The sequence below is a fragment of the Dreissena polymorpha genome, chromosome 10 (assembly GCF_020536995.1).
Source record: "Dreissena polymorpha isolate Duluth1 chromosome 10, UMN_Dpol_1.0, whole genome shotgun sequence".
Lineage (NCBI taxonomy): Eukaryota > Metazoa > Mollusca > Bivalvia > Myida > Dreissenidae > Dreissena > Dreissena polymorpha.
In genome coordinates this window covers 22,369,478-22,396,908 of record NC_068364.1, presented here as the reverse complement: position 1 = coordinate 22,396,908, position 27,431 = coordinate 22,369,478, and the positions used below count along the sequence as shown (strand labels likewise).

The 27,431-nt window shown below is 34.5% G+C and overlaps 1 protein-coding gene across 4 annotated transcripts in view; it reads right to left on the bottom strand.

Moving 5' to 3' along the window:
* Positions 1–27,431, bottom strand: part of LOC127847055 (phosphatidylinositol 4-kinase beta-like) — a 152,206-nt gene that overhangs the window by 36,826 nt on the left and 87,949 nt on the right. For 2 of the 4 annotated variants that reach the window (XM_052378607.1, XM_052378610.1), the window contains exon 2: positions 6,633–6,721. The exons of 1 other annotated variant lie outside the window; for it this stretch is intronic. The gene's annotated coding sequence lies outside the window, so the exon portion shown is untranslated. Of the gene's footprint in view, positions 1–6,632; positions 6,722–20,851; positions 20,928–27,431 lie in introns of those variants that run through there. One more of the 4 variants, XM_052378609.1, reaches the window with a different exon arrangement.

The following is a 27,431-nucleotide window of genomic DNA, read 5'->3' as shown; positions in this document are numbered from 1 at the left end:
TGCAGCTCCATGAGATACACATGCATGCCAAATATCAAGTTGCTATCTTCAATATTGCAAAAGTTATGATCAAGGTAAAGTTTGGGACACATACAATGACAGACAGACACACACAATGACAGACAGACAGGCCAAAAACAATATACCCCCAATCATTCAATCAGGGGACATAAAAAAAAAAATAACAAATAAATCTCAACATTTAAATAATCTTCCAGCAAGCTCTACATGTTAAACCTTATTAAATGTATTCACATCACTTTTATTCTCATTTATTTAACTTTTGTTAATTAAAAAGACAGCAACACTTATGTCCCAATTTATTCCAAAACAATGTGATCTTTTTTCCATTCCAAAAGGACCCAGTCCCATTCCCAAAATAGTGGAAACAAACTGTTGGGTAATTGCCCGTTTTCCCTTCCACAGCAAAAAAGTTAGCCCCATTCTATAGCCCAGTGTTTTATTAGTCAAATACGCTACAAATTTCTCATGGAATATTCAATGAAAACTTGTATATAATGAAAATAACTTACATAATCTCTTTAATTTGAATTCCAATGTTATGAGGCCCAAATAGTGAACATTTTACAAAATAGTATGTTATATCATTACATCAAGATTTCACGTGAGGTAAGACATGCATCTTACACAAAACTAGTGATTAAAATTTACATTGCAATTCAGGGGTTTTTGCTGACTTTAAAGCCAGTATTTTGTCCAAATGACAAAAACTATCTTTCTTTGCAAAACTGTCAAAAATTCCCAATTGATGGTTTGACTCAAGGGGCATAATTTAAACAAAGTTTGGAGGGAACCACAGTACAATTTTACATACCAAATATAAAACCCTTGTGCCTTTTGCGGTTTCAAGGAAACAATTGTTTGTGTTGCTATAGAAGTCTATAATTATAATCTATTTAACCCCATAGGTGTTGCCAGTTTTGACCCCAGGGTAATGATTGATGACACTAAGTAGAAAGCCAATAAACTAATTTACTATGTTCCATACCAAATATGACACACATTTATGGTGTAGTTTCAGAGATGTAGATTCTTATAATGTCCTTATTCACAATTATAATGTTATATAAATTGTACGTTTAACATGGACAATAACTTAGCAAGAGATTGCCAAGCAATATTGTCCCCTACCGGTGAAACTCAATCATTGTCAGTAAAAATATTTTATTTTATTTATAAATATTTGTTGCCATAGCAACCAGAATTATTGATGTAGGAACGAAATGAAATAACGTGCATACTCTCCATATTGCCATCTATTCATATTTCAAGCTACATGAAAAAATATGAAGAACTTAGTTATCGCAGTATCCAGAAAAGTATTGCAGTATCCAGAAAAGTGTAACAGACTGACAGACACACGGAGCGCAAACCGTAAGTCCCCTCCGGTAGGGGACAATTAAGCATGATACAAAATTCATATGAAATGAGTATTCAAGTTATAATGTAATTGCACATGAATGGCCTGACCTTATAGACATGTTGTCTCTATCCCGCATTATTACCCAATAGCTCCACCCATTCCTATGGGTTTTTTAACAATTATCCCAGGTGTAAGCGACAGCTCAATATTGATTGGCACAGCTAGCATGTGCACTTCAATAACAATAATTTAACACGAGATTGCGTATTTCGGTGCTGAAGGATTTTTGCTTACTGCTTCACTTGCTCACCTCTGTTATGAAACAAATAGAAACCAAAGCAAGCAAGCCCCAGTTAAGATGACCAAAGTTTACTACAAAAGTTAATGAGATTAAAGCATCTTTGCAAATCCAAAAAATGTTTGACCTTTAATAATTAGGTGACCTATGAAGATGGATTACTCTGGCTGCTCTAGACTTGTCATCTTATGATGGACATTTGTTCATAGTCATATCAAAATTTATCACTTTATGGTAAAACTATAGCTAAGACAGGTTCTTTAAAATAGACATACCAGTAAAATGAAAAATTTTCGGCGGAGCATATACTTGCCAGTTTGTCCTTCCTTACTTCCTTCCTGCTGTCAAACTTTTGTTACATGAAGGTACATGTACCTTACATTGACCTCTACCTTTTGATGAGGTTTGAGGTCACTGGGGTCAAGGTCATCAGGGCTAATAATAGATCCTTCCATCACACTTTTGTTACAGTTTCTCATAGCGCCTTCAATATTTTACTGATCTCTTACATATTTGGCATTTAGGTACCTTGCATGGACCTCTACCTTTTGATGAGGTTGGAGGTCACTGGGGTCAAGGTCATCGAGGCTAATAATAGATCTTGCCATCACACTTTTGTTACAGTTTCTCATGTAGCACCTTTAATATTTTACCCATCTCTTTCATATTTGGCATGTGTACCTTGCATGGACCTCTGCCTTTTGATGAGGTTTGGGGTCACTGGGGTCAAGGTCACCGAGGCTAATAATAGATCCTTCCATCACACTTTTGTTATACAGTTTCTCATAGCACTTTAAATATTTTACCCATCTCTTTCATATTTGGTATCTTGGTACCTTGCCTTTTGATGAGGTTTGAGGTCACTGGGGTCAAGGTCACCGAGGCTAATAATAGATCCTTCCGACACACTTTTGTTACAGTTTCTCATAGGCTCATAGCGCCTTCAATATTTTACCTATCTCTTTTATAGGTACCTTGCATGGACCTCTACCTTTTGATGACGTTTGATGTCACTGGGGTCAAGGTCACTCATCAAAAGGTAGAGGTCCATGCAAGGTACCTAAATGCCAAATATGATAGATGATGACATTTGTCCAAGTTATTGGTTAATTTAAAGAGTAGTTGCACTAATTCAACTCTCAACTTTATAACCCAAAAGGTTGCTGAGTGTTGCAATGAGCCGTTTATTGTCCAAAGGTGCAAAATTTCTTCACCACTGCAACGGCTAAGGAACACTCATACTGCAAAAACTTATCAATGTTTACCTGTCTGAAGCACAAACTGATGCAAATGGTACCATTAAAGGCCCTATAAAGGTGACAAATCCAATTATTATGCATATAAACTTGCCTAATTTTTACCGGATTTCAGTTACTCTTGCATAAAAAATGCTAATAACACAGCTGAGGTGCAACGTTGTCAAGAAGAATTGAAGATATACCCGTTTCATAATTGGAAGAAATGTTTACAACTTTGCAACTAACGTGATTTGTACCCCCAAAGCGGTGACGTATGCTAAAAATAGCCAAAAGAACATTCACTTTTAATTCTATTTAAATCAACTTTTTACCAGCAAAAAGTAACTAATTAGATCACTACAAACGTTTTGACCATTATTAGAAGAGACATACTTTGTGAGTGATACCGGAAAAACTTGAAAATCAACGATATATTTTTGGTGACCTGAGTCACTTTCACTTTCACTTTTCCGAGTAAACAGCGATGTAAATAGTAAATAGACTGATTGTTTGTATACACGATTGACTTGGAGGACACTGTATTTTGAGCTCAAAACAAGTTGTATTGCTCATATTTTTATGGTAATGTCCAATAGCATATACATATTGTTTTTTGATAACCTTTAGATATAAAATACGGAAAAAATATTTAAAAATCGGTAAATACTGTAATTACAGATCGTCACCTTTATAGAGCCTTTAAAGCAAGAAATAATTGCTTTTTACTTACTTTGCAGTGTTTTGTATGGCAATTTCTGGTTCGGGACCAATATTCGGCCCCATTCCCCTCAAGAAAGAGTATATATGTTTCCCCAATTTTGTAAAAAAAAATCCCCACAAGAAGTTAAAAAAAAAATTTTTTTTTTTTAGAAAGAACTGTCGAATGATAGATAGATAGATACTTTTTTTCAGACTTGTACATGGTACATCTTCTATAACACAAGAAATAGTTTACAAAGTGACAACGTGAATTATACACACTAACAACATTTCATTTAAACAATGTTGTATAAAAAGTACAATACAGCAATGGTTATTTAATAAACACACAGTTTATAAACAGAAAGGAAGACGTTAGTTTTATTCATGTAACATTAGTTAATTAGAGTCCGGGCTTCCTGAAAAGGCCGGACTGCCGGTCTTGTCCGGCAAAATTCTTTACGGTCCGGCGAAGTTTCTAATATTGCCGGTCCTTGTGACAGGCCAAACGAAATATGACTAAATACTGAAAAGTCTTATATTTTCCAAAAGAACGATTACACCCAATCGGAATCACTCTTTTTGTGAATTTCGAGCCTTTTTGTCATTAAGAACACTAGCGCGTTACTAGTTCTTAAGAGTACTCTCCCTTTATTGTTGTTTTTCGAAAACGTCAATTTCATTGTTCCGACATATACATATAACCATCTATCCAATTACAAAGGTTGTAACAAAAAACTACACATGAAAAAAATACTTATACAAATGATCGAAATTGTCAAATTCGAAGTTGTCATCATCATATATAAGCAATGTTTTGCTTTATGTATCATCGGGACGCATGACAAAATACGGAAATGTGCTTATATCAGTGTAATATTGCATAATGCCATTATCATTTTATTTTTGATAATATAAAACAGATAGTTTTGTACGAAGAATATATAAGAGTATATTTTGTACAAGTTGACTACATAATTACATATTACATTCAATGAATCCCATATTTTAAAATAACAGTGTGTTACATTTGCATAAGAACACAAAATGATTTGATGTTATATCATTCCAAAATCAATTACTTATAGTTGTTTAATACTTATACACAGGCTGCACATTGCAATAAATATGAGTTAAACTTTACTAAATTCTTCAGTTATAAATTCACGCTGTTCGGTCAGGTGAATTTTTGTCCGGACAGGCTTACTTTTCCATCAGCCTGTCCGGTTGACAGGCACTGTTTGGGACTTTTCAGGAAGCCTGAGAGTCGGTTTATTAATGACTTCCAATAGGCAGTGGAGATGAACAAATCAACAATTACACAATATTGTTATAAAAGGCAGAAAGTACACCTAATGCTTCTTTTATAAATGAAGATAATTTGATAAGTTCAGTTCTATTTACACTTTTCAATAACTGTATATATTTAAACACTGATGGTCGTATACAATATTTCTTATTTATATACTTATTTCTTAAATCGGAAAAGCAAGGACATATACAAAGTGGTATTTGTCTTCTATATCAAATGTGTTGTTATTTAAACAGTACAAGCAATATCTTTCATTTCTAGGTTTATTAATGTGTCTCCCAGTCTGGATTAGTAAAGGATTGGCAGACATTCTCAATCTACAAAAATAATACATGTACCTTAGGCTTCTAGGGACTTCATTTAAATTTGTTTTATATTCTAAGCAACACATATGTAGTTTTGAACTGCCTATACATATCGAGCACAGAGCTACGTTCAAGGGAACGAGACCATTCTTGTTTGAAGTTATCTATTACCCTATTTTTAAAGGTACATACACATGAATGTACATCCAAATACTGTGGATTATCAAATAAGAAAGTAAGTCCGTATTCGTTAAGCATATTTCTTACATTGTGTACCCAATTTCGAATACCATGCATCGTCGCAATCCGCTACAGCCTGGGAATAGATACGCTTTAAGATAATATTATCAGTCAAAATACCGGTAATCTTGAGTCAATAATTTAAAATGCGAACGTAGCAATTTATAAACAACGGGTATCTACAGATTTCTCCATAGACTGCGGCAGTGCATGTATTTGTGGGGGCATTTAATAAACGCTTGCAAAACTTAAAGTGAATCCTTTCAATTTCTTTACTTTTTGTGTAGCCCCATATCTCTGACCCATAACATAAAATAGAGCCAACGAATGCTACAAATAATTGACATAGAACTTTTGTTTTTAGGTCATAATTTTTACATTTGTGTAATAAAAGGTTCATCGCTTTAAGGGCCTTTACGGCTAAATGCTCTTGATTTAGATTAAAGTTTCCTGTATATTTAAATACCACAAATTGAAGTTATCTACAGCCTCTATTGTTATGCCATTATATGTCCATTTTTCGGAGCGCAATAGTCCACCTCTTTTACGAAAAACCGTAATCTTTGTTTTGTCTGTGTTTACTTGTAACCCCCAAGTTTTGCTATACTCGTATAAAGTATCCAATTGAGTCTGAATTGTACTCGATGATTTACCAACAATAGCCATGTCATCGGCAAAAAGTAGAAGTATAAGCACAATATCATCGATTTGTATGTCACTTTGTAGGAACAACTCTGGGTCGTCCACAAATATAGAAAATAACAGAGGTGACATTACCTCCCCTTGACGAAGCCCTACTGCATATGAAAGGAGATCAATATATGAGGAACAATGTTTTAAGCACGATTTTACTTTACTATACATATCACGTACAATTCTAAGAATTTTACCAGAAATTCCGGATTCGTACACTTTAAGCCACAGGCCGTTTCTATAAATAGAATCGAAGCATTACATCATATCGACAAAAATAACATACAAGCGCTTTTTTATACAAATAATGTTGAATTAACAACATGAGAATAAACGTCGTATCAATAGTAGATCGCCCTTTCTGAAATCCGAATTAAGCGTCAGAAATAATGTTATTGTCATTGCAGACTTTCTCGATACGCTTATTTAATATTGTTGTAAATATATTGGATAAACAACTTACTAGAGTAATGCCTCAATACATGTAGTTATTGACGTCATTTACTGACCCTTTTTTATGAATTGGTATAATTATTCCCTCTGTCCACGCATCTGAAAAAGCACCTGAATTAAGAATTGCGTTAAACATGTCACACATAAGAGCCGATAAAATATCAATACTTTCCAGAAAATATTCGTTTAACAATTTAGTGTCTTTGCCACATGATTGATTGCGTTTCAAAAGTTTTACGGAATTCATCAGGCAAATTAAAATCATTATAAGCATTAAAAGCTTCAGATTCCTCATTGCTACTGTTGACCATGTCAGTACTCATATTTTCGAAATATTTAAGGAAATCATCTAAAGAAATATCTCTGAAATTTATGAATTTGATTTAATTTTAAAATGTTTCCAAAAAGCCTTAGGTCTGCATTTTTTCATCTGCTCAAGTTTAGTTTTTAGTAACAATATTTTTATATTCCTCTTTTCGTTTACAAAAATTTATTCTAAAAGCATCCGTCTTATGTATGTTAAATAATTTCAGGGCTTCTAAATAGTAAACACGCACTTCTTTGCATTCGCTATCAAACCACTTATTACCTTCATGTTTATTTACATTAAAATTAATGTCATTTTTAAAATAGCCGGTTTTACAAAAAAGTGGATCGGCTACACTACAGGGTTCTCAATAACTTTTGAGCCAACAGGCCAAGATGTGAAACTAACAGGCCTTCTAGGGGGGTCCGGATTTTTTTAAATTAAGCACTTGTTTCCTGCATTTTTGGCCATTTTATGGCTTTTTTTAATGGTCAACCAGGCACTTAAATTTGAGCATTATTTGTGCATTTTATGAATTTTAGCTTTTTTTACTTACAAAAGATAAATACGATTTTTCACAAATAAAGTGGATCATAATTCTGATAAATACGACTTTCGGAAACGTAATTGCACTCGATTTTTTGGGTCTATTTTTTACGTTTTTGACAGGGTTCTTTTCACACAAGGCTCCAATTGGGACATTTTATTCTGATAAGGAAAAAACGTCGATTTTGATTTGGGAATGGGGCCGAACTTCGGCCCTACAGGAATGGGCGGAAAAGGCCTGATCGTCCATCTACCATGCACATTTTGCGTGACACTTCTAGTTTGAAATGTAACTGAATTAAAAACAAAATTTCACAACAACAAAAACTTTGCACAAAAAACGCAAGCAATCAGGAACCAAAACTCACCAGGAACAAAAACTCACCATGTGATGAAAAGAACGTCAAAATATTTGACTGCTTTTTACCGATTCCAATTTGCACTTTTCATTGTTGTTGTTGATGTTGTAAAGCGTTAAGGGAGATAATCAAGCGACGTCTTTGCTTAATAGCAAAAAGGAGCAAAATGACCACAAAGACACGCAAAATTTCGAAAAGTCAATTGCCGATTTTCAGAATCTTCGCACTTTTCAAATCTGATTTCAAACGACCGATTTGGCCGGCGGCCGGCTATTATTGAGGGCCCTGCACTACGTATAGTATTAGTAAAATCATTTATCATTTTAATAACATATTCTCTGCTTTCGCAGTTAACATTTTTATGTCCCCCACTACAGTAGTGGGGGACATATTGTTTTTGCCCTGTCTGTTGGTTGGTCTGTCTGTCTGTCTGTTTGCGCCAACTTTAACATTTTGCAATAACTTTTGCTATATCGAAGATAGCAACTTCATATTTGGCATGCATGTGTATCTCATGAAGCTGCACATTTTGAGTGGTGAAAGGTCAAGGTCATCCTTCAAGGTCAGAGGTCAAATATATGTGGCCAAAATCGCTCATTTTATGAATACTTTTGCAATATTGAAGATAGCAACTTGATATTTGGCATGCATGTGTATCTCATGGAGCTGCACATTTTGAGTGGTGAAAGGTCAAGGTCAAGGTCATCCTTCAAGGTCAGAGGTCAAATATATGTGGCCCAAATCACTTATTTTATGAATACTTTTGCGATATTGAAGATAGCAACTTGATATTTGGCATGCATGTGTATCGCATGGAGCTGCACATTTTGAGTGGTGAAAGGTCAAGGTCAAGGTCATTCTTCAAGGTCAGAGGTCAAATATATGTGGCCCAAATCGCTTATATTATGAATACTTTTGCGATATTGAAGATAGCAACTTGATATTTGGAATGCATGTGTATCTCATGGAGCTGCACATTTTGAGTGGTGAAAGGTCAAGGTCATCCTTCAAGGTCAAATAAATGGGTCAAAATTGCGCATGTAATGTCACTTCTGCAATATTGAAGCTAGCAATTTTATAATTGAAATGTGTGTGTATCTCAAGGAGCTGCACATTTCGAGTGGTGAAGGGTCAAGGTCAAGGTCATCCTACAAGGTCAAACATCATATAGGGGGACATTGTGTTTCACAAACAAATCTTGTTTACTATGGAATTAAATTTTGTCAGATTGCTAATGATACTTGACCGAAATTGATCCCTAAAATTGTTGTTCCATTTACATTTATTTTGTTTATGACTAGTGTTTACAAGCCTATTATGACTGCAGCTTAATGTACATGTAAAGAGTATTGCAGGGGCATGATCGCTCCATTCATTAAAATCTCCAACAGAAAAGCATGAATCTTGTAAAAAATTACTATCAACGGTTAACAAATAATCAATAACTGAGCACCCGTTGTTGGACAAAAAGGTATACTGATTTGAATTTTCGAGCCGGCTGTTAACAATACGTAAACCGGTTGCTTTGCACAGATCTAGCAACTTAATCCCATGATTGTTATGCCTTTGATCCAATGAGGCCCTGCTCAAAGTGAGGTCAGGACTGTAATCAATATCATCAATACATACATTATAACAATCATGTAAAACAAGAACACCGCATAACAGGTGCCACGCTCGGCTGCGAAATCTTGTCAGAATTTTTTTGTTTTTTTTGGAGGTCACAGTGACCTTGACTTTTGATCTAGTGACCCAAAATGGGTGTGGCATGTAGAACTCACCAAGGTGCATATACATATGAAGTTTCAAAGTTGTAGGTGGAAGCACTTTGATTTAAGAGCAAATGTAGAGGTTTATGTTAAAGTTTTATATTAGAGGTCAGTGACCATGACCTTTGACCTAGTGACCCAAAAATGGGTGTGGCGTGAAGAACTCATCAAGGTGCATCTACATATGAAGTTTCAAAGTTGTAGGTTGAAGCACTTTGATTTAAGAGCCTTGGTTAAAGTTTGATATTAGAGTAGACAGTGACCTTGACCTTTGACCTAGTGACCCAAAAATGGGTGTGGCGTGTAGAACTCATCAAGGTGCATCTACATATGAAGTTTCAAAGTTGTAGGTGGAAGCACTTTGATTTAAGAGCCAATGTTAAGGTTTTAGCACGACGCCTACGGGCACGGCGGACAACGGGCGACGAGCTGGCTATGACAATACCTCGGGTTTTTCTCCGAAAACAGGCGAGCTAATAACATCACTTCTTTGGCCAACACGGCTATTGAAATCTCCACATATATAAATGGCTCCTTTACTTTCATAATCTGATATATCTTTTTCTAAAATTTGAAACAAATCTACATTTAAACAAGAGCACCGCTTTACACTTTTACAGGTGCCACGCTTGGCTGCGAAAGCTTGTCCAAAATTTTTTTTTTTAGAGGTCACACAGGGATTTCAATAGACGCAGAATCCTGCGTTTTGACGCGAGCAAATTAAAAATGACTCCTTTTTGACGCAACCCTTTTTTCTGCTGTGCGTCATTTTGACGCGTCGAAAATTTGACCCGTGCGTCAGTCAGTTAACATCTCGAGTTCCATGGTAATAAATCCCGCTGTGCTCCTAATTGAAATTAATGTTTCAGCATTTGAAACTCGGGAATACCCCGAGCGTTGTTTATCTTATCTCATCTCTTCCAATACACATGTCACCGTCTAAATAGTGTGGCCAATTAACTGGGTAATTAGCAGCAGTGATTACGTGATAATTGATTGACCATCTGATAATTGCAGGTTTTTTGCAGACTTTTCAGACGGCACGGTTAAAGAAAGTCGGGAAAATTAATTAAAGTAAAAACCATATTGATCAAAGGTCTATTAATTACGTAGATCCAATAGTAGATCAAAGTCAAGCGAGTTTTGTCAGTTGTTAATCCACCGATAATTACGAGTAACACCCATATTATATAAACTGGAATCACAGTTCATTTTTTATACTAACAAGTAATAATACTACACATAAACATTGAGAAAACACATTTTCTCGATAAGATATCAATTATCCGAGTAGAATTAAATTGCTGTGTCATGACCTTCGACATTGTAAATGGCGGACTTAACATTCAACCCGCGTTCCATTCAAAGCTGGCGATTCAAATTGCAAGTAATGGAGATTCAATAATGGAGAAAGCATTAACTGGATTTAACAAACATTTGATAAGGTTTGTTAAACCCGATAACAACAAGAAAAATTTGGATTATTAAAGTAAAACTACTACAGGTAAAAGGCATTCCAAAGTGTACATATTTCGGACATGTATAGTATTCGGATAAACAGTAATAGATATACTAGATGTTCCATGCATTTAGATTGTGTTTTGTTAGAAAAGCTATCATAGGGATGATGGTAATATAATGACGATAAATATGTGATGAAAAGGTGCTACCGGTACATATCTTAAATTATTTAAATGTGTTAAAAGACTTAAATGTGTTATAACTATAAGGAAGTATATTTAATGTACCAATTCATTAAAATATGTTGTGTTATTTATCATGGTGTTGTTATTTAATAAAGCAGTATAACTTTTTACGATATTGTGTTACTCTTAGAGCATATTTTTATCTAAAAAATTGAATAATACAGACAAGAACACAATTAACGCTCTTCAAAATTGACCCCACCATTTTTCAATTTGACTCCTCAAAATTTCAGTCCAGGGGTCATTGACTCCTGGTTTTTAAAATCTATTGAAATCCCTGGTCACAGTGACCTTGACCTTTGACTTAGTGACCCAAAAGGTGTGGCGTGTACATGTATACTACATTTATTTTTCCCAATTGAGCCAGTTTTGCGATTAATTTTTTCCCCAAAATGGGGTTTTTTACGACGTGATATTCCCAAAATTCCAGTGTGGTGGTCTCCCAAAATGGAGCGGAAAAGGCCTGCCTTAAAACTCACATTGCAGAGGAAAGTAACTTCCTGTGAACAAATGTCAACAGATGATTAAATATGGAAAATAATCATAAATAAATGATTTTGTGTTACTTAGAAACACTTATAAATAATTTATGAAAGAGGAAATATTTAATAAGACCTCTGATGAATTACAATACATATAGACCTGTTTTAGCACATTTTTGATCGGCAAAACGATGATGTTCAGGTCAAAACTTTTTTCTGTAAAGACTGTATAATGTGGAAACGTTCTATCACGTAATTTCACGTGATTTCAATGACCACGACTCTAAAAAACCCACGACTCAACAAGAAACTACCATATGTTCTTTTTCTGTAAAAACTGCATAATGTGGAAACATTCTATCACGTAATTTCACGTGATTTCAATGATCATGACTCTAAAAAACCCACGACTCAACAAGAAACTACCATATATTGCAAACATTATACTCCTTTAAAAAGGATAAATAATGCCATTTTAGTATTTTATCACGCTGATAGTGATGTTTATTAGTTTCAATTTAATAATTGTTTTTTAAAGGATCTTTTCATGTTTTGGTTAATTTAAAATTTGGTAAATTAAAAAAAAGGTATCAGATTCGCAAATTTTTGTTGTTTCCTCCAATTATCTTGAGTCGAGCATGACCTTAAGTTGATCACTTTGTTTACATTAAGAAAGCTGCTCTCGTGATGACATCACACGCATGCGCTCTGAGTATTTTGTTTTACTCGCATTTCTACGCTTGAAAATAATTACAGAAATGACTACAGTACACTCCACGCGTTTTCCCCAATTTACCTCCATACTCCGCGGTGATTGACCTGGAAAATCCCGCCAGACGCGGCGTTTGCATGAGTTTGGACGCTGCGGTTAACGATTGGCAAAACTGATAAGCTGACGCGGCGGCCCTCGGCGTTGGCAACGCGGGAGAAACTCCCCGTTTTACGAGATAACGATCAATTTAATTTTGTTTGACTTCCTGATTTTCAAATAAAATTACATTTATTACAAGTACATACATGTACATGTAGTATAATATTTACAATTAAAATAAACAACCAAGATAGATCAATCCCGACGTGGTTGTAGAAGTAGTTGTTGTTGTATAGAAAACTAGTTGATTTACGACGAACAAAACATCGTCTTTTAACTAATACTTACCAATTAATATAAACACAGTTTGCAACATTGTTTTTATTTTGATAATTTAATCCAAAGTTTTCATGTTAGCAGGTGATTTTCTATACTGAACATGTAAACAAATGACCAAGGACCCTAAAAATCTCGCAAATCTGTGTGAATTGACAGTTTGACCTTATCAAAGAAAAGCCGCTTCCTGTCTAAAGGCATAACTTACTCAAGTAAACACGTTCAACGAATGCATAAGGAATGGTTTTAATTGTCGGAACAAAGTCAATTCTCTGCTCGCTAATGCATTTATTTTCTCTTTGAAGTTAGGTTATTCCATTGATTGCTAAAAGAAGGTGGTAACTATTGAGTTGATAGTTGCATTTAATATTCACAGTTGTATTCTTGTTGCGTCGACATTCAAAACAATTTTTACCAGTAATTATGGACCAAATCGGCAGAGTGACATTCACACATGTTAATCCCTTTTGTCAAAACACCGCAGACAGCAGTATACACAATAGGTCAGTAGACAAGCTTTGCGTGTTTTCATAACGTCAAACACTTAAAATCCAGTTCTGCCCAGATGTCTTTTTTAATCAGTTTACTATACAATTACTGTTAAAATAATTACTCTACTAAAATACCGTAACGATAAAGATTCAGTGTGTATGATTTTAAATTATTTTGCAGGAAATATCAACTTATTCGCGATATAATTTTGTAAAAAAATACCAAAGAAACTTTTAACCGAAATCAACAAAATTCAATGTTCTCTGCGCTATAAAGTTTGTATAAAAAAAATCAATACACGCACGCTTTGCAGGAGTATACCTTGTACATTGCAGCATAATTTTCGAGCGCTTTTGTCGGGAAATATACATGATGACTGTATATTGGAAGCATCTGTAAACGTTGTGTTAACATTAAAAATCGTAGTGTGTTTCGGATTACTAATTATTATTCTCATTTGGAAATTTTACGGAACATTTATTCTTGTCTTATATGTGTTATGATTTAAATATTAATTTGTCAAATGTCTTATATTCATTCATATTGTAGACGTACCTGTGAATTAAAAAACATAATTTTTATACGTATTAATTTTCTATACAATTATCTTTTTTATACATGTACTACAGTATTTAAAAAATTTATTTTAACAATGTTGTTATTTTTTAGGATGCCCAGTAGCACAATGCTTACGCGGCGTTGCGCGGTGGTCACTCATAAGAACGGAAATTGTCTGCATTTACCGACTAGGCTTAAGTAATACACGCCGCGGGAATAAGCGAACGCGGCGTAACGCCGAGCGTTTTATCGAGTTCACCACGCTCTCGTGATCACTCGCTAGCAGAAAAAAACCCGCGGAGGGAGCGCGTTTTTTGGGGAAAACGCGTGGAGTGTACTGTAAACTAAGGTAAAACGCAGTTTAATTGCATTTACAAATCTTATTTGAAATAATCCAAATGTATGCATATTCCGTGCATTTTTTTTCGGTACACTTCATTAAACTTGCACATAAATTGCAGACCACTGCGCTAGTGTAAATACATACTTTCGTTTATTTGATTTAGTTTAAAGAAAATTCTTTTACTTCTTCAAGATTCCCAGAAAATGTTGCATGGAACAATATATGCACGCACATCGCGAAAATAGGTGAAATACGGATATCTACATGTTCAGGCCTAAATTAAAATTAAGTTTGTTTGCCCTAGACTGACCAACCCACTTTTACCCCCCGACCCAAAAATATTTATTGCGATTTCTGAAAACGTATTTTTTTAATAGCGTATTTTTCACCGATCATAAAAGAGCTGACTGCAATATTTTTTCGTGCGTGTATTATCCCTGTCCATTCTTATCGCCCCTGACAGATCTAGGTCACTTCGATAATTGTAATTTTGTATGCTGATTGAGCTTGTCGAGTCGTCGCCGAAAGACAACTGAATTACGTTTTGGTTTGCAAATGTAGCCGAATATATACAATTTTACGTTGCTATCCAGTATCCACGCATCTCTCTAGATATTGCAGAGGATACCGATGTATCCCGCTTGAGCACGCCTGTTTTTACACACGTCCAAGATGGCGGCAAGCAGACGAGAAATTGCGATGAACGGCGGAAATGATAAATAACATTCAAGTCTACGACCGATATCATATGGTTATTAGGATATAATTTAATGAGTGTGTCAATTAACGCAAAATACTACGGTTGAGATAAAAAACAACAAATATTTATTAGAAATCTGCACAGTGAATTTGCGTCACAGAAACGAGTGTTGGAAAATTGGAGTTCAGTCTACTCACAAAGTTAAAGCATGTAAGATGAGTATCGTTTGACAATGGAAAGAGACAAACATGTTTTGATTTACATGCTTGTGGATCTGTGTATACTCAGATTCATAAGCATATTATGCTTTATTATGTTTGTCACGCTGTACAGTTTACTGAAATAGGTTGTCAAGTGCAAGATATTGAAAAGTAAACAAATTAAATATATTAGATCTATTTTAACTCTATTTAATAGTTCATTTAGTTTTGTGATTAACACAACAAGAACACTAAAGCCTGTTTGTTAATATCTGTTAAGGTTTTCCCCATATGATATTTAATTTAAAAATACTGAATTAAATTGATACTCTTAAAGGAGTTATGATTTAAATAAATGGTGTATATAAGAATCTATTAATTATAGCAAGTTTAATATGCATGTGGAGGGATATTACATGTAACTAAACATTGTCTTCATGGTAAGAAGACATTAAAGCAGCACTTTATAATATAACAAGAGCACCGCCTTGCGGGTGCAGACCGCTCATCTATTTTCTTTTTAAAGGTGAAGGGACTCTCATTTTCAATCACAAAGGGGGGAGGGGTGGAGTGAAGAGAGGTGTATAGTGTGGGGGTGTGGACATTTATTACATTATCTTCCAAAAATGCGAAAAAAATGCAAAACAAAAAAAAAATTCGGGGGAGGGGAGTGGGGATTCTTGGGTGTGATGGTTGGACGGTATTTCAAACATAAAATAATAAAAATAAATATTTGTGTTTTTAACCGTTTCAAAAAAAATAAATTTGGCGGGGGGGGGGGGGGTGAGGGGGGGTATAGTGTGAGGGTGTGGTGGAAATTTGTGAGATGATCTTTAAAAAAAAAAAAATTAGAGGGGTGAGTTTCGGGTGGGGGGAGGGGGATTCTTGGGTGCGATGGTTGGACGGTATTTCAAAAATAAAATAATAAAAATAAATATTTGTGTTTTTTAACCGTAAAAAAAAAAATGGGGGGTAGGGTGGGGGGGGGGGTATAGTATAATGTGAGGGTGTGGTGGTCATTTGTGAGATGATCTTAAAAAAAAAAAATAGGGGGGGATTCGGGGGGGGGGGGGGGGGGGGGGGGGCACGAGGGGATGGTTTGGGTGTAGTCTATTGTGGTATGTCAGGTAAGAGTAGTTTTGTCAAAGTATCAATCAAATCTAATCATAAATAAAGAAGTAATGGCAATTTTAGCAAAATTTAATAATTTGACCTTGAGAGTCAAGGTCATTCAAAGGTCAAGGTAAAATTCAACTTGCCAGGTACAGTAACCTCATGATAGCATGAAAGTATTTAAAGTTTGAAAGAAATAGCCTTGATACTTAAGAAGTAAAGTGGATCGAAACACAAAATTTAACCATATATTCAAAGTTACTAAGTCAAAAAAGGGCCATAATTCCGTAAAAATGACATCCAGAGTTATGCAACTTGTCCTTTTACTGTACCCTTATGATAGTTTGCGAGTGTTCCAAGTATGAAAGCAATATCTATGATACTTTAGGGGTAAAGTGGACCAAAACACAAAACTTAACAAAATTTTCAATTTTCTAAGTATAAAGGGCCCATAATTCCGTCCAAATGCCAGTCAGAGTTACATTAATTTGCCTGCACAGTCCCCTTATGATAGTTAATAAGTGTTGCAAGTATGAATGCAATAGCATTGATACTTTCTGAAAAAAGTGGACCTAAACACAAAACTTAACCAAAATTTTCAATTTTCTAAGTATGAAAAGGGCACATAATTCTGTCAAAATGCCAGTCAGAGTTACATTACTTTGCCTGCACAGTCCCCTCATGATAGTAAGTAAGTGTACCAAGTTTGAATGCAATAGCATTGATACTTTCTGAGAAAAGTGGACCTAAACGCAAAACTTAACCGGACGCCAACGCCAAGGTGATGACATTAGCTCACAATTTAAAAAAAAAAAAAAAATGAGCTAAAAATGCTGTCAAACATGAACTTAAAAGCAATTTTAATTCTGTTACTTATAATTATATTTATAATGCTTAATGTTTCCCAATTTTATGGTTTATCACGCTATTTTTCCCAATTTCATGGTTAATCACACTAATTTTCCAAATTCAAACGGCACAGGCTGTAAGAAATAAAAGCAAAATTAAAATCACTATTACACGTATATGCAAGAAAACAGCAAACAAGATATGGTTAAGCTACATGTACATAGGGCTTCGTACACTGCAACAGTGCTTAAATAACAGTGTTTTAAATATTCATAGACTATAAGTGTATTAAAATTTTCAATTTCTTAAACGAAATAAAATAATTTTCCTACCTACCTACCTACCCACCTGTAAAATCTAGGGTCGGTAAAGGGCAAACCAACAATATTTTAAATGTGGCCTCAGCGGGTATACCCTGTACCGATTGGATGATAATTTTATCAAATCTTTTAATAGTAACATATATGCGGGAAAAAAATTGAACAAATTGCGAACTTTGTTTTATTTTTCACTTCTTGAGCAATTTTTCATGTCAATGATGCTCAAAAGAAGATCAACCGATAAAATAGTCCATATAAACAGACTCCCAGAACCTTTGATAATTTTTGCTATGATGGCTCTGGGAGTCCATATGCACTCCTTCATACACATGGGTGCAGTTCAGCGCACGGAATCCGTGCGCTTCACTTAACAGAGTTGCAGACATCGTTCGAGACAAATTGAGGAAAATAATAAATAAACTTCATAACCATGTTTAATTTACCTGAATGGAAACCTACGGATGTTATCCTTTGCATGCATCCGATAAAAACATGACGATGTTACAACACACTTTTCTCGCTGACATTGTTATGTTTAAATTTGAAACAGTGTATTCTGTATTGAATACCACATCGTTATTGACTTTTTGGCTCCAACACAAAAAGCGACATACAAAATATTGGTGTAATGTGACCTGACCTATATTGGGTCAATTTTCCAATATGGCGCATTCAGCTTACAAAACAAAACCTTAGTCAATACAAATCAATTATTTCTTGCTTTAATGGTACCATTTGGATGAGTTTGTGGTTTAGATAGGTAAATTTTAATAAGCTCTTGCAGTTTCAGTGTTCATTAACCTTAAAATTGTTGATAACATTTTGCACCCATGGACAAGAGAGAGCGCATTGCAACTCTCAGCCTAAGCTGAGAGTTGAATTATTGCAACTACAGTACACTCCACGCATTTTCCACAAAAAACGCGCTCCCTCTGCGGGTTTTTTCTGCTAGCGAGTGTTCACGCGGCGTTGAGAGAGCGAGGTGAACTCGATAAAACGCTCGGCGTTAAGCCGCGTTCGCTAATTCCCGCGGCGTGTATTACTTTAGCCTAGTCAGTAAATGCTGACAATTTCCGTTCTTATCAGTGACCGCCGCGCAACGCCGCATTAGCAGTGTGCTACTGGGCATGCCAAAAAATAAAAACATTGTTATTATAAATTGTTTAAATACTGTAGTACATGTATAAAAAAGATAATTGTATAGAAAATTAATATATGTTTTAATTCACAGGTACGTCTACAATATGAATTAATATGCCAGGTGATCGTTTAAAGTTTATAAGGATAAATGTTCCGTAACATTTCCAAATGAGAATAATAATTAGTAATCCAAAACACACTACGATTTTAAATGTTAACACGACTCTTACAAATGCTTCCAATATACAGTCATCATGTATATTTCTCGACAAAAGCGCGCGAAAATTATGCTGCAATGTACAAGGCCAAGGTATTCTCCTGCAAAGCGTGCGTGTATTGATTTTTGAAACAAACTTTGTAGCGCAGAGAACACTTAATTCTGTTGATTTCTGTTAAAAGCTTCTTTGGTATTTTTTAACAAAATTATATCGCGAATAAGTTGATATTTCCTCCAAAATAATTTCAAATCATGCACGCCTAGTCTTCATCGTTACGGTATTTTAGTAGAGTAATTATTTTAACAGTAATTGTAATGTAAACTGATTAAAGAAGACATCTGGGCGGAACTGGATTAAGTGTTTGACGTTATGAAAACACGCAAAGCTTGTCTACTGACCTATTGTGTAGACTGCTGTCTGCGGTGTTTTGACAAAAGGGATTAACATGTGTGAATGTCACTCTGCCGATTTGGTCCATAATTACTGGTAAACATTGTTTTGAATGTCGACGCAATTAGAATACAACTGTGAATATTTAATGGCAATAATAATGCAACTATCAACTCATTAGTTACCACCTTCTTTTAGCAATCAATGGAATAACCTACCTACAAAGAGAAAATCAATGCATTAGTGAGCAGAGAATCGACTTTGTTCCGACAATTAAAACCATTCCTTGTGCATTCCTTGAATGTGTTTACTTGAGTAAGTTATGCCTTCCGACAGAAAGCGGCTTTCCTTTGATAACGTCAAACTGTAAATTCACACAGATTTGCGAGACTTTTAATGGATCGCAACTTTTAATAGGGTCATTTGTTTACATGTTCAGTATAAAAAATCACCTGCTAACATGAAAACTTTGGATTAAATTATCAAAATAAAAACAATGTTGCAAACTGTGTTATATTAATTGGTAAGTGTTAGTTAAAAGACGACGTTTTGTGTGTCGTAAATCAACGAGTTTTCTATACAACAACAACTTCTTCTATAACCACGTCGGGATCGATCTATCTTGGTTGTTTTTTTAATTGTAAATATTATACTTCATGTACATGTATGTACTTGTAATAAATGTAATTTTATTTGAAAATCAGGAAGTCAAACAAAATTAAATTGATCGTTATCTCGTAAAACGCGGAGTTTCCCCCGCGTTGCCAACGCCGAGGGCCGCCGCGTCAGCTAATCAGTTTTGCGGATCGTTAACCGCCGCGTCCAAAATCATGCAAACGCCGCGTCTGGTGGGATTTTCTTAATCTCCCTCCAGGTCAATCCCCGTGGAGTATGGAGGGAAATTGGGGAAAACGCGTGGAGTGTACTGTACCAATAAAACAGAACCTTGTTAAATGGTAAATAGAAGTAATAATTTTTTAAAATTAATCTTTCAGTTCAGTGAATGGAATTTTCAAAGTTTTGTTAACTTCATGCCTATTGCAATCGAGTACTCTAGCTTTTCGGATGTGACCTCTCAACTCAAGGTAAACAACGCGCATAGTGTATGTCATTTGCGGGTGTGTATTGAACTATCGGCTTGCGTGGAAAAACACGCTGTAAATAAACAAGTTTGACATCGATATAACGGGACTGAAATAAATCTTTTTAGGTACATCTTTTATTGCGGCATTGTTTGAATTAATTCAGAAATTATTTTAGTTGTTTCCTTAACCGCTCGACTAAAGGTAATTGGAGGATAGTTAATGTTATGATAGTTATATTTGCACCAATGATTTTGATTCACACAAAAAAGAATACAATTATTATAATTGTGTCAAATTATTGGGGCCGCGGTCTGATCTTGATGACTCACGAGTTGCAATCGGAAAAAGCGTTCTAAGATTAACGGTTACCCCCGACAAGTCATAAGATCGAAAAATAATACCATATGCTTAATTTGTCGCTTGCACAATATTTGGTTATTGAAAATTATTAAAAACGTTAAAAAGAGTATTACCTAACGGTTATTAGGATTGTTTAAATTATTACCTTCGTTTGACATAGCCTAAGCTCAAAGATGAACTGTTGATAGTACTCCATTTTTGACAGCCTCGTTTCGAAATAAAACTATACAACAGAGTACAGGCTACATTCCAGTATGTTTGCAGCGTTTCTATATCCGTTGTGATTAGATACCGAGACCTTCACTGAAATCTGAAATCAGAGGAAACAGCAAAAAAAACCACATTTCATAATCATTACATAACACACTGAAAATGTCAGCAAAATTGGCGTCAACAGATAAAAACACAGTCTATTCATTTCATATCAAACGGTAAATAAATAACCATTATAAACGTTGAGTTAAACAAAAATAAAATCATTTCTTTTCCTAAAGCATGTTATACAGAAAATTGCTAAATTCCGAAGGGAACCTTTATTATTACTATTTAAGAGTTTCAAAAATTTATGCCTACTTGGTCTTATTGAGTAGTATTTTGATATGTATTTAGATCTTTCTTCTTAATAAAATGGACATCTAAGTAAAAAGTGATATTCGTCTTATAAATCGTTAAGATTACATAAAGTACAAATTCTTTCATTTCTGATAATGTTATAATGTCTACCAGTTTCAATTAACAGGTTATGTGACGATAGACGTATTTTAGCAATCATGTTTCTATGTTTTTTATTGTCAATGGCATCTGAATACACAGATCTTTCACATAAAGGTTTAAGTTCCTTATAGAAAAGTAATGAAGTAGATGAATCAACATTAACTCACCACTCAGATACATACTGATCTCTGAGTCTAGTCTTTAACAAAAGAATAAAACTTTCAATTATAACTGACTCAGGAAACAACCATACATCTGTAAATCATGTTTGGTTATAAAATTTTGCGAACTTAAAGGACCAATTTACAGTGTTATTTTGTGTTTCAATTTCTAATCTTTGCAAATTAATGACCGTTGTAAGGTCACAATTTCATTGTTTCTATTGATGAATTTTAAAAAATATTTAACAATTCGTGGGTATCTACCAATATATAAAGGAAATCGACCAAGTTCGGCATAGATTGACATTGAATTTGTTGATAGTTTTACATTTAACAGTCTTTTACAGAACTTTCTGTGAATACGTTCAATATTAGTTGCCACAATAAATCCCCATACTTCGCAATTATAATTAAGGATTGATAATACATATGAATCAAACAGCTTGAACATAACATTAATTCCATATCATTTGTAATACAAAAAAGTGAATTCATAGCCCTTGTAGCTTTACCATAAAGTGTATTAGTGGCAGGTATAAATGAGCCCCCACTTGACATAACAATACCAAGGTAGTTAAAATTGCTAACAATTTCAATAACTTTTTCTGTGTAGGTCCATTTGTAGTTTTTGATTAGCGCGCCCCCTTTTCGAAAGACCATTATTTTAGTTGTTTCAATATTAACAGTTAAATTCCATTAATGGCGATATAATTCTAGATTGTTCAACGATTCCTGGAGTCTTTCTTTAGTTTCTGAGAAAATGACAGCATCATCCGCAGTTAGGAGGAGATAAGTAGACAATTGATCTAACGTTATTCCTGCATTTATTCCATTTTGCAAATTAAATTCTATATCATTAATAAATAGAGAAAACATTATCGGCGAAGTTATTTCTCCTTGTAATAGTCCGACAATACTACTAAAAAGGTCCGAAAGTGATCCCATGTGTTTAACTTGAATTTTGACCTCGCTATACATAGAGCGGATAAGTGAAATAAACTTGCCGTCGATTCCCGATAAAATCATTTTATGCCATAGCTGTCCGCGATTTATAAGGTCGTAGGCCTTCCGGTAATCGAAATAACAGCAGCAAAGTTTGCTTTTACTATGTATTTGCTTTTCTATCAAATGATTTAGAATGAAAATTGCATCAACGGTACTGCACTTTGGTTTAAATCCGAACTGCGCGTCTGTAAGAATGTCATGGGATTCTGCCCAAGATTTTAAGCGTTCGTTAATCACACTTGTAAATAGTTTCGCATATTTGGATCGGAACTATCGCCCCGTTTATGTAACGGGATAATAACTCCCGTTGACAAGCTCTTTGGTAATTGTTTCGTATCCAAGATATAATTAAATAATATTTCCAATGGTTTACTATAATATGCACGGTTTCTTTGAAGTATTCATAAATAATATTTTCGTTTGAGGCTGTCTTATTATTATTTAAACGCCTTGAAGCTTTAATTATTTCTTCTTGGGAAATGGGTTTGTCTAGGTCAGGGTAAGAGCTGATAGGATTTCTATGTTATCAAACTGACGTAAATAAGTGTCACTTTCGTTGTTGTTTACGTTAACGTCATCCTCAGAAGCTAAAGTATTGAAATACTCATAGAATTCTTGCAGCAATATATTATCCGTTTTTTGTTTAAATAATTTCCAGAATTCGCGAGGTTTTTTGCGAGTCATGTTATTTACTTTCGCTCCCTGTTCTCTGTTAAACTTAGATTTTGTTTTCCGAAATAAATATGTATATTATTTCCTTGCTGCCAGCATTGTTGTTCGTGTATGCATATTCTTATTTAAATTAAATTGGTAAACTGTTAGAGTATACTCTGTCCGTTTTCGTCTGCATTCTTCGTTAAACCAGCGTTGTTTATTCGTGTCAGCAGAAGCGAATCTACTTTGATTGTTAAAATCATTATTACTAATTACATGTTTAAAATATTTTTCACCTCGTTTACTTAGAAAATCAGTGAACTCCGAGACTAATAAATCCGGATCGCATCGCGAGTGAATACCTGCCTGTATCTTGTGTTCTAGTTCTGAGCACCATTTAATATGTCGTGCACGAAATTATCCCTGTACTAGGATTTCCATTTAACGTATACGCGCGGATTATTTTTACAGTTAGAAACCGGATTTTATCCTATTACCAGATGAAAATCGATAGTATAACAACGATTGTATAAACTTTACCTTTATACTATCGCTATTTTTAGACCATGGTTTTCCGATCTCTATCTTAAGAACACTATATGTTTCAATGTGACGTCATAGCAAATGATGACGTTGAAGTAAACAAACACTTCGGAGTCAACTTGGAAAACCAGCGCTGTTTCTTTGAATTTTAAAGTATTTTTACTCTTTTTGAACGATAAACGACTACAGAATAATAGGATAAATAGAATATTATGTGAGTTTTGGATAAAGATCAAGTTTATCATGCTCGGCACGAACCATGTTAGTGCTCGGCAAGCCTTGCGCTACATCGGTTCTAAGCCTCGCATGATAAACTTGATCTTTATCCAAAACTCACATAATATTCTCTATATTCGTGCTCAGAGCAAATGTCACTGGGGCATGATTGGAAATTCCGTGAAATCATGCACTTTAAAATCGGTTAAATCGTGAAAATTTTTGAAAAATAGTCTACAGTACTTTCCCCATTATGAGTAAAACAAGTTAATTTGCCAACTCCTTTATTTGGAAATAGCCTACCGTTTACAATTCTTATATTGGTAGATTTACATACGTCTAACAAATAATCGCCAAATCTATTTGCACCAAGGTCACAGGCTGCCCTCAGAAGTGGAGTATCTATTTAAAATAAATCAAAGTCACATAAGCTCCTGTCGTTGTCAATAAAATGAGCTTTATGACCAATTCTAGCATTTGCGTCCCCAGTGATAAATACTTTTCCTTTACTATTAAAAAAATAATATCGGATTCTAACAGTTGAAAAATGTTAACATCATACATATTATGCGTTTGTGAATTTTCCGGTGGAATATACATTACGGCTAATTATATATCATTTTCAATATTCAAATGCTTTTTATCTATTTTAAGCCATAATAAACAGTCTATGTTATTTCTTACTAAAGAAACTCCTTTGCGTATACTGTCTCTAATATAAACGATGATCCCGCCGCTCGAACGCCTTGCTCTACGGTGTGTGAAGCGTCTGTACGAGTGTATAGGATTGCTGTAATCTTTAAAGTCAATTGTTTAATTTTTAGTCCAGGTCTCAATTAAACAGATAAGGTCATGTTCAGCCAAAAATGACGAAAGTTTGCTGTCACCGCTCTTTTTAGACGATAGCCCTTCAATATTCCAAGAGATAACTTTAATGGCACTCTCACTCTTGTCCTTTTCGACGTGCAGCTGTTTGTTGATGAACAATAAATATTGTTGATGATAAACAATATCAAAGTATATCAAATTTGATGGAAATACACAATAAAGGGGTGCTTTTTAGAGAACTCAGTGTGAGGTTTGGTGCTCATCAAACCGACTTGATCTCACAGTGCTAAGGTTGGCGAGTAATTTTCGGACGAAATATGAATTTATTTTCGAATTATTTTCAAAACTGTGTAATTTTAACAGCGAAACTTTACAATGAGCATCATGGGTTATTTGTCTGTTTGCGAATGTAAACTAAACACATGCGTGTGTGCGCAACAACAGAGACCTGGAATGGGGTAAAATTTAAGAACTATAAATCAGAAATCAGAATAATTTCAATATAAACATTAACTAAGACCTTCAAAAAGTACAATTTATTTGTGTATTTTTTTGTTGTGGTTTTTGATGTGTTTCACTTGTTTGTTCATGTGGTTTAATTTGCTGCAAATGCTGACTTGTCTCAAATAATGGATCGTCTACAAATTCGGTCGAATAAACCCATTTTTTTAGTATTTATTGCACATAACAAGATTTAATATATTTTGATAAGAAATGTAGTTTTGCATGAACACGTTGTTGATAAATAGCAATTTCGTCGTAAAATTTTGGGTGCCGAAAACAATTTCTCAGACGGAGAAAACAACATAACTTCGAATGGAATGTACTTGAACTGTCAAATAATGCATGATATTTTATCCTCGTTGTCTTTTATTTATTGTTCGTATTATGTTAAACATAATGTGATATAGAATTCTTTTTCTGAGCTCTTTTTAAACACGATTATATGTTGCTTGTTTTGTGAATGTTTGTTTTAACATTTCTCTGAGGACGCGACTTGTATAAGTAATTTAATACGCGTATAATCTTTTTGAGCTTTTTGGGTGATCATATGTTATGTGTAAGATTATCCAATAAAGAACATTTGATTATTGTGCGCCCAACTTAAAACAGCGAGCCCGTCTCAATTATCGCGAACTTTTTAATGTGACTGAAATAGTAATATATTATTGTAAAACGCTAAAATGAACAAACATGGTGCTGTGATTGTTGTTGCTTTTAATACAACGTATGATCACCCGTCAGACACAGGTTTTGTATGTGCTCTTCGACTGTGGCGTCCCAATTATAACCTTACATTGCCCTCTGTTTTTGGCGTAGCTGTTTTACGTCACTTTTGACCTTACCTGACCTTTGTAAGTGTTCAATAAAATTCAAATATAATTTCCCGCAGCTAGACACGAAGAAATACACTTCATTTATTCCATTGGCTGATTTGAGCATGTCACGAGAACATTGGAAACATGACCGCGTCTTTGTAACATTGTTTTACAGCGTGTTCAGCATGAAACAATTGTACCTCTAATGAAATGGCTTGATAGGTAGAACAGTTTTACACTCAACTCTTGACATCAAACAGTTTGTGCATGCACCTTTCATTTTCAGAGGATTGCCAGCGACAGAGCGTTTGTACTTAAAGGCTATGTTCTCATATTTAGTAATTACTTCCATATTCCTGTCTGTGCACTATTATATTTAAGTTCATAAAAGTATCGTTTTTCCCTATCCTGATATTCGTTTTGGCTAAACCAGTTTAAATTGTTTTCGAAATTGAACATGTAAAAGTATAAAGTTTTAAACAAGCCGTCGTTCCAGCAGTGGACGCGTGGCCTCACTTTAATGTATTGCATTCCAACCCGCAAGGTATTAGGGTCAGTTCGCGGCCAGTAAAATCATCGTTATATACTCGATTATTAACAGTATCGAGAATAATCGCGCTCATGCTTAAAACATTGGTGGATTAATTCTTGTTAAATTAATCAAAAATAGTATTTATCATGGTATTGTTGAAAACACATTAAGAATCTATTATTGACATACCATAATTATATCGCTGAACTAGGTGAATTGGAATTTTCTTTAGACCAGAACTATGTTAAACAAAGATAGTCAGCGATTGATAAATTAAAATATTGGACCTAAAAAATCTCCAGTAAAAAACAAGAATACATGTACAATTAAAAAAGAAACAAAAGCGACCCTCAACTGGACTCGACCCACTGACCGCTGGAGTCCTGGATTTAAAAGTCTTCCGCTTAGACCACTTGGCCATCCGTTCTCATGCTATGACGCAATGTATTTTTTTTACTTTATTTAAGCAATACTCGTTGTTTCACAAAATATAACGACAATAACAAAACTTTCCAAATTATTAAATCGTTACCGTTGCAACGCTTTATAATTTTCAAGTTTTCAAATCGTCAAAAAAATGAATATTATGGATATTTTAGAGCATGGTATAATTTCAGTATTAATGTTTCTTCACAAATATCATAACTAAACGGAAAATTTGCGAATCTGAAACAACTTTTTTTTATTTTGTCAATTTACCAAAACGTGAAAAGGCCCCTTTAACAAATACTCAAAGCAATTATATTTCCTTTC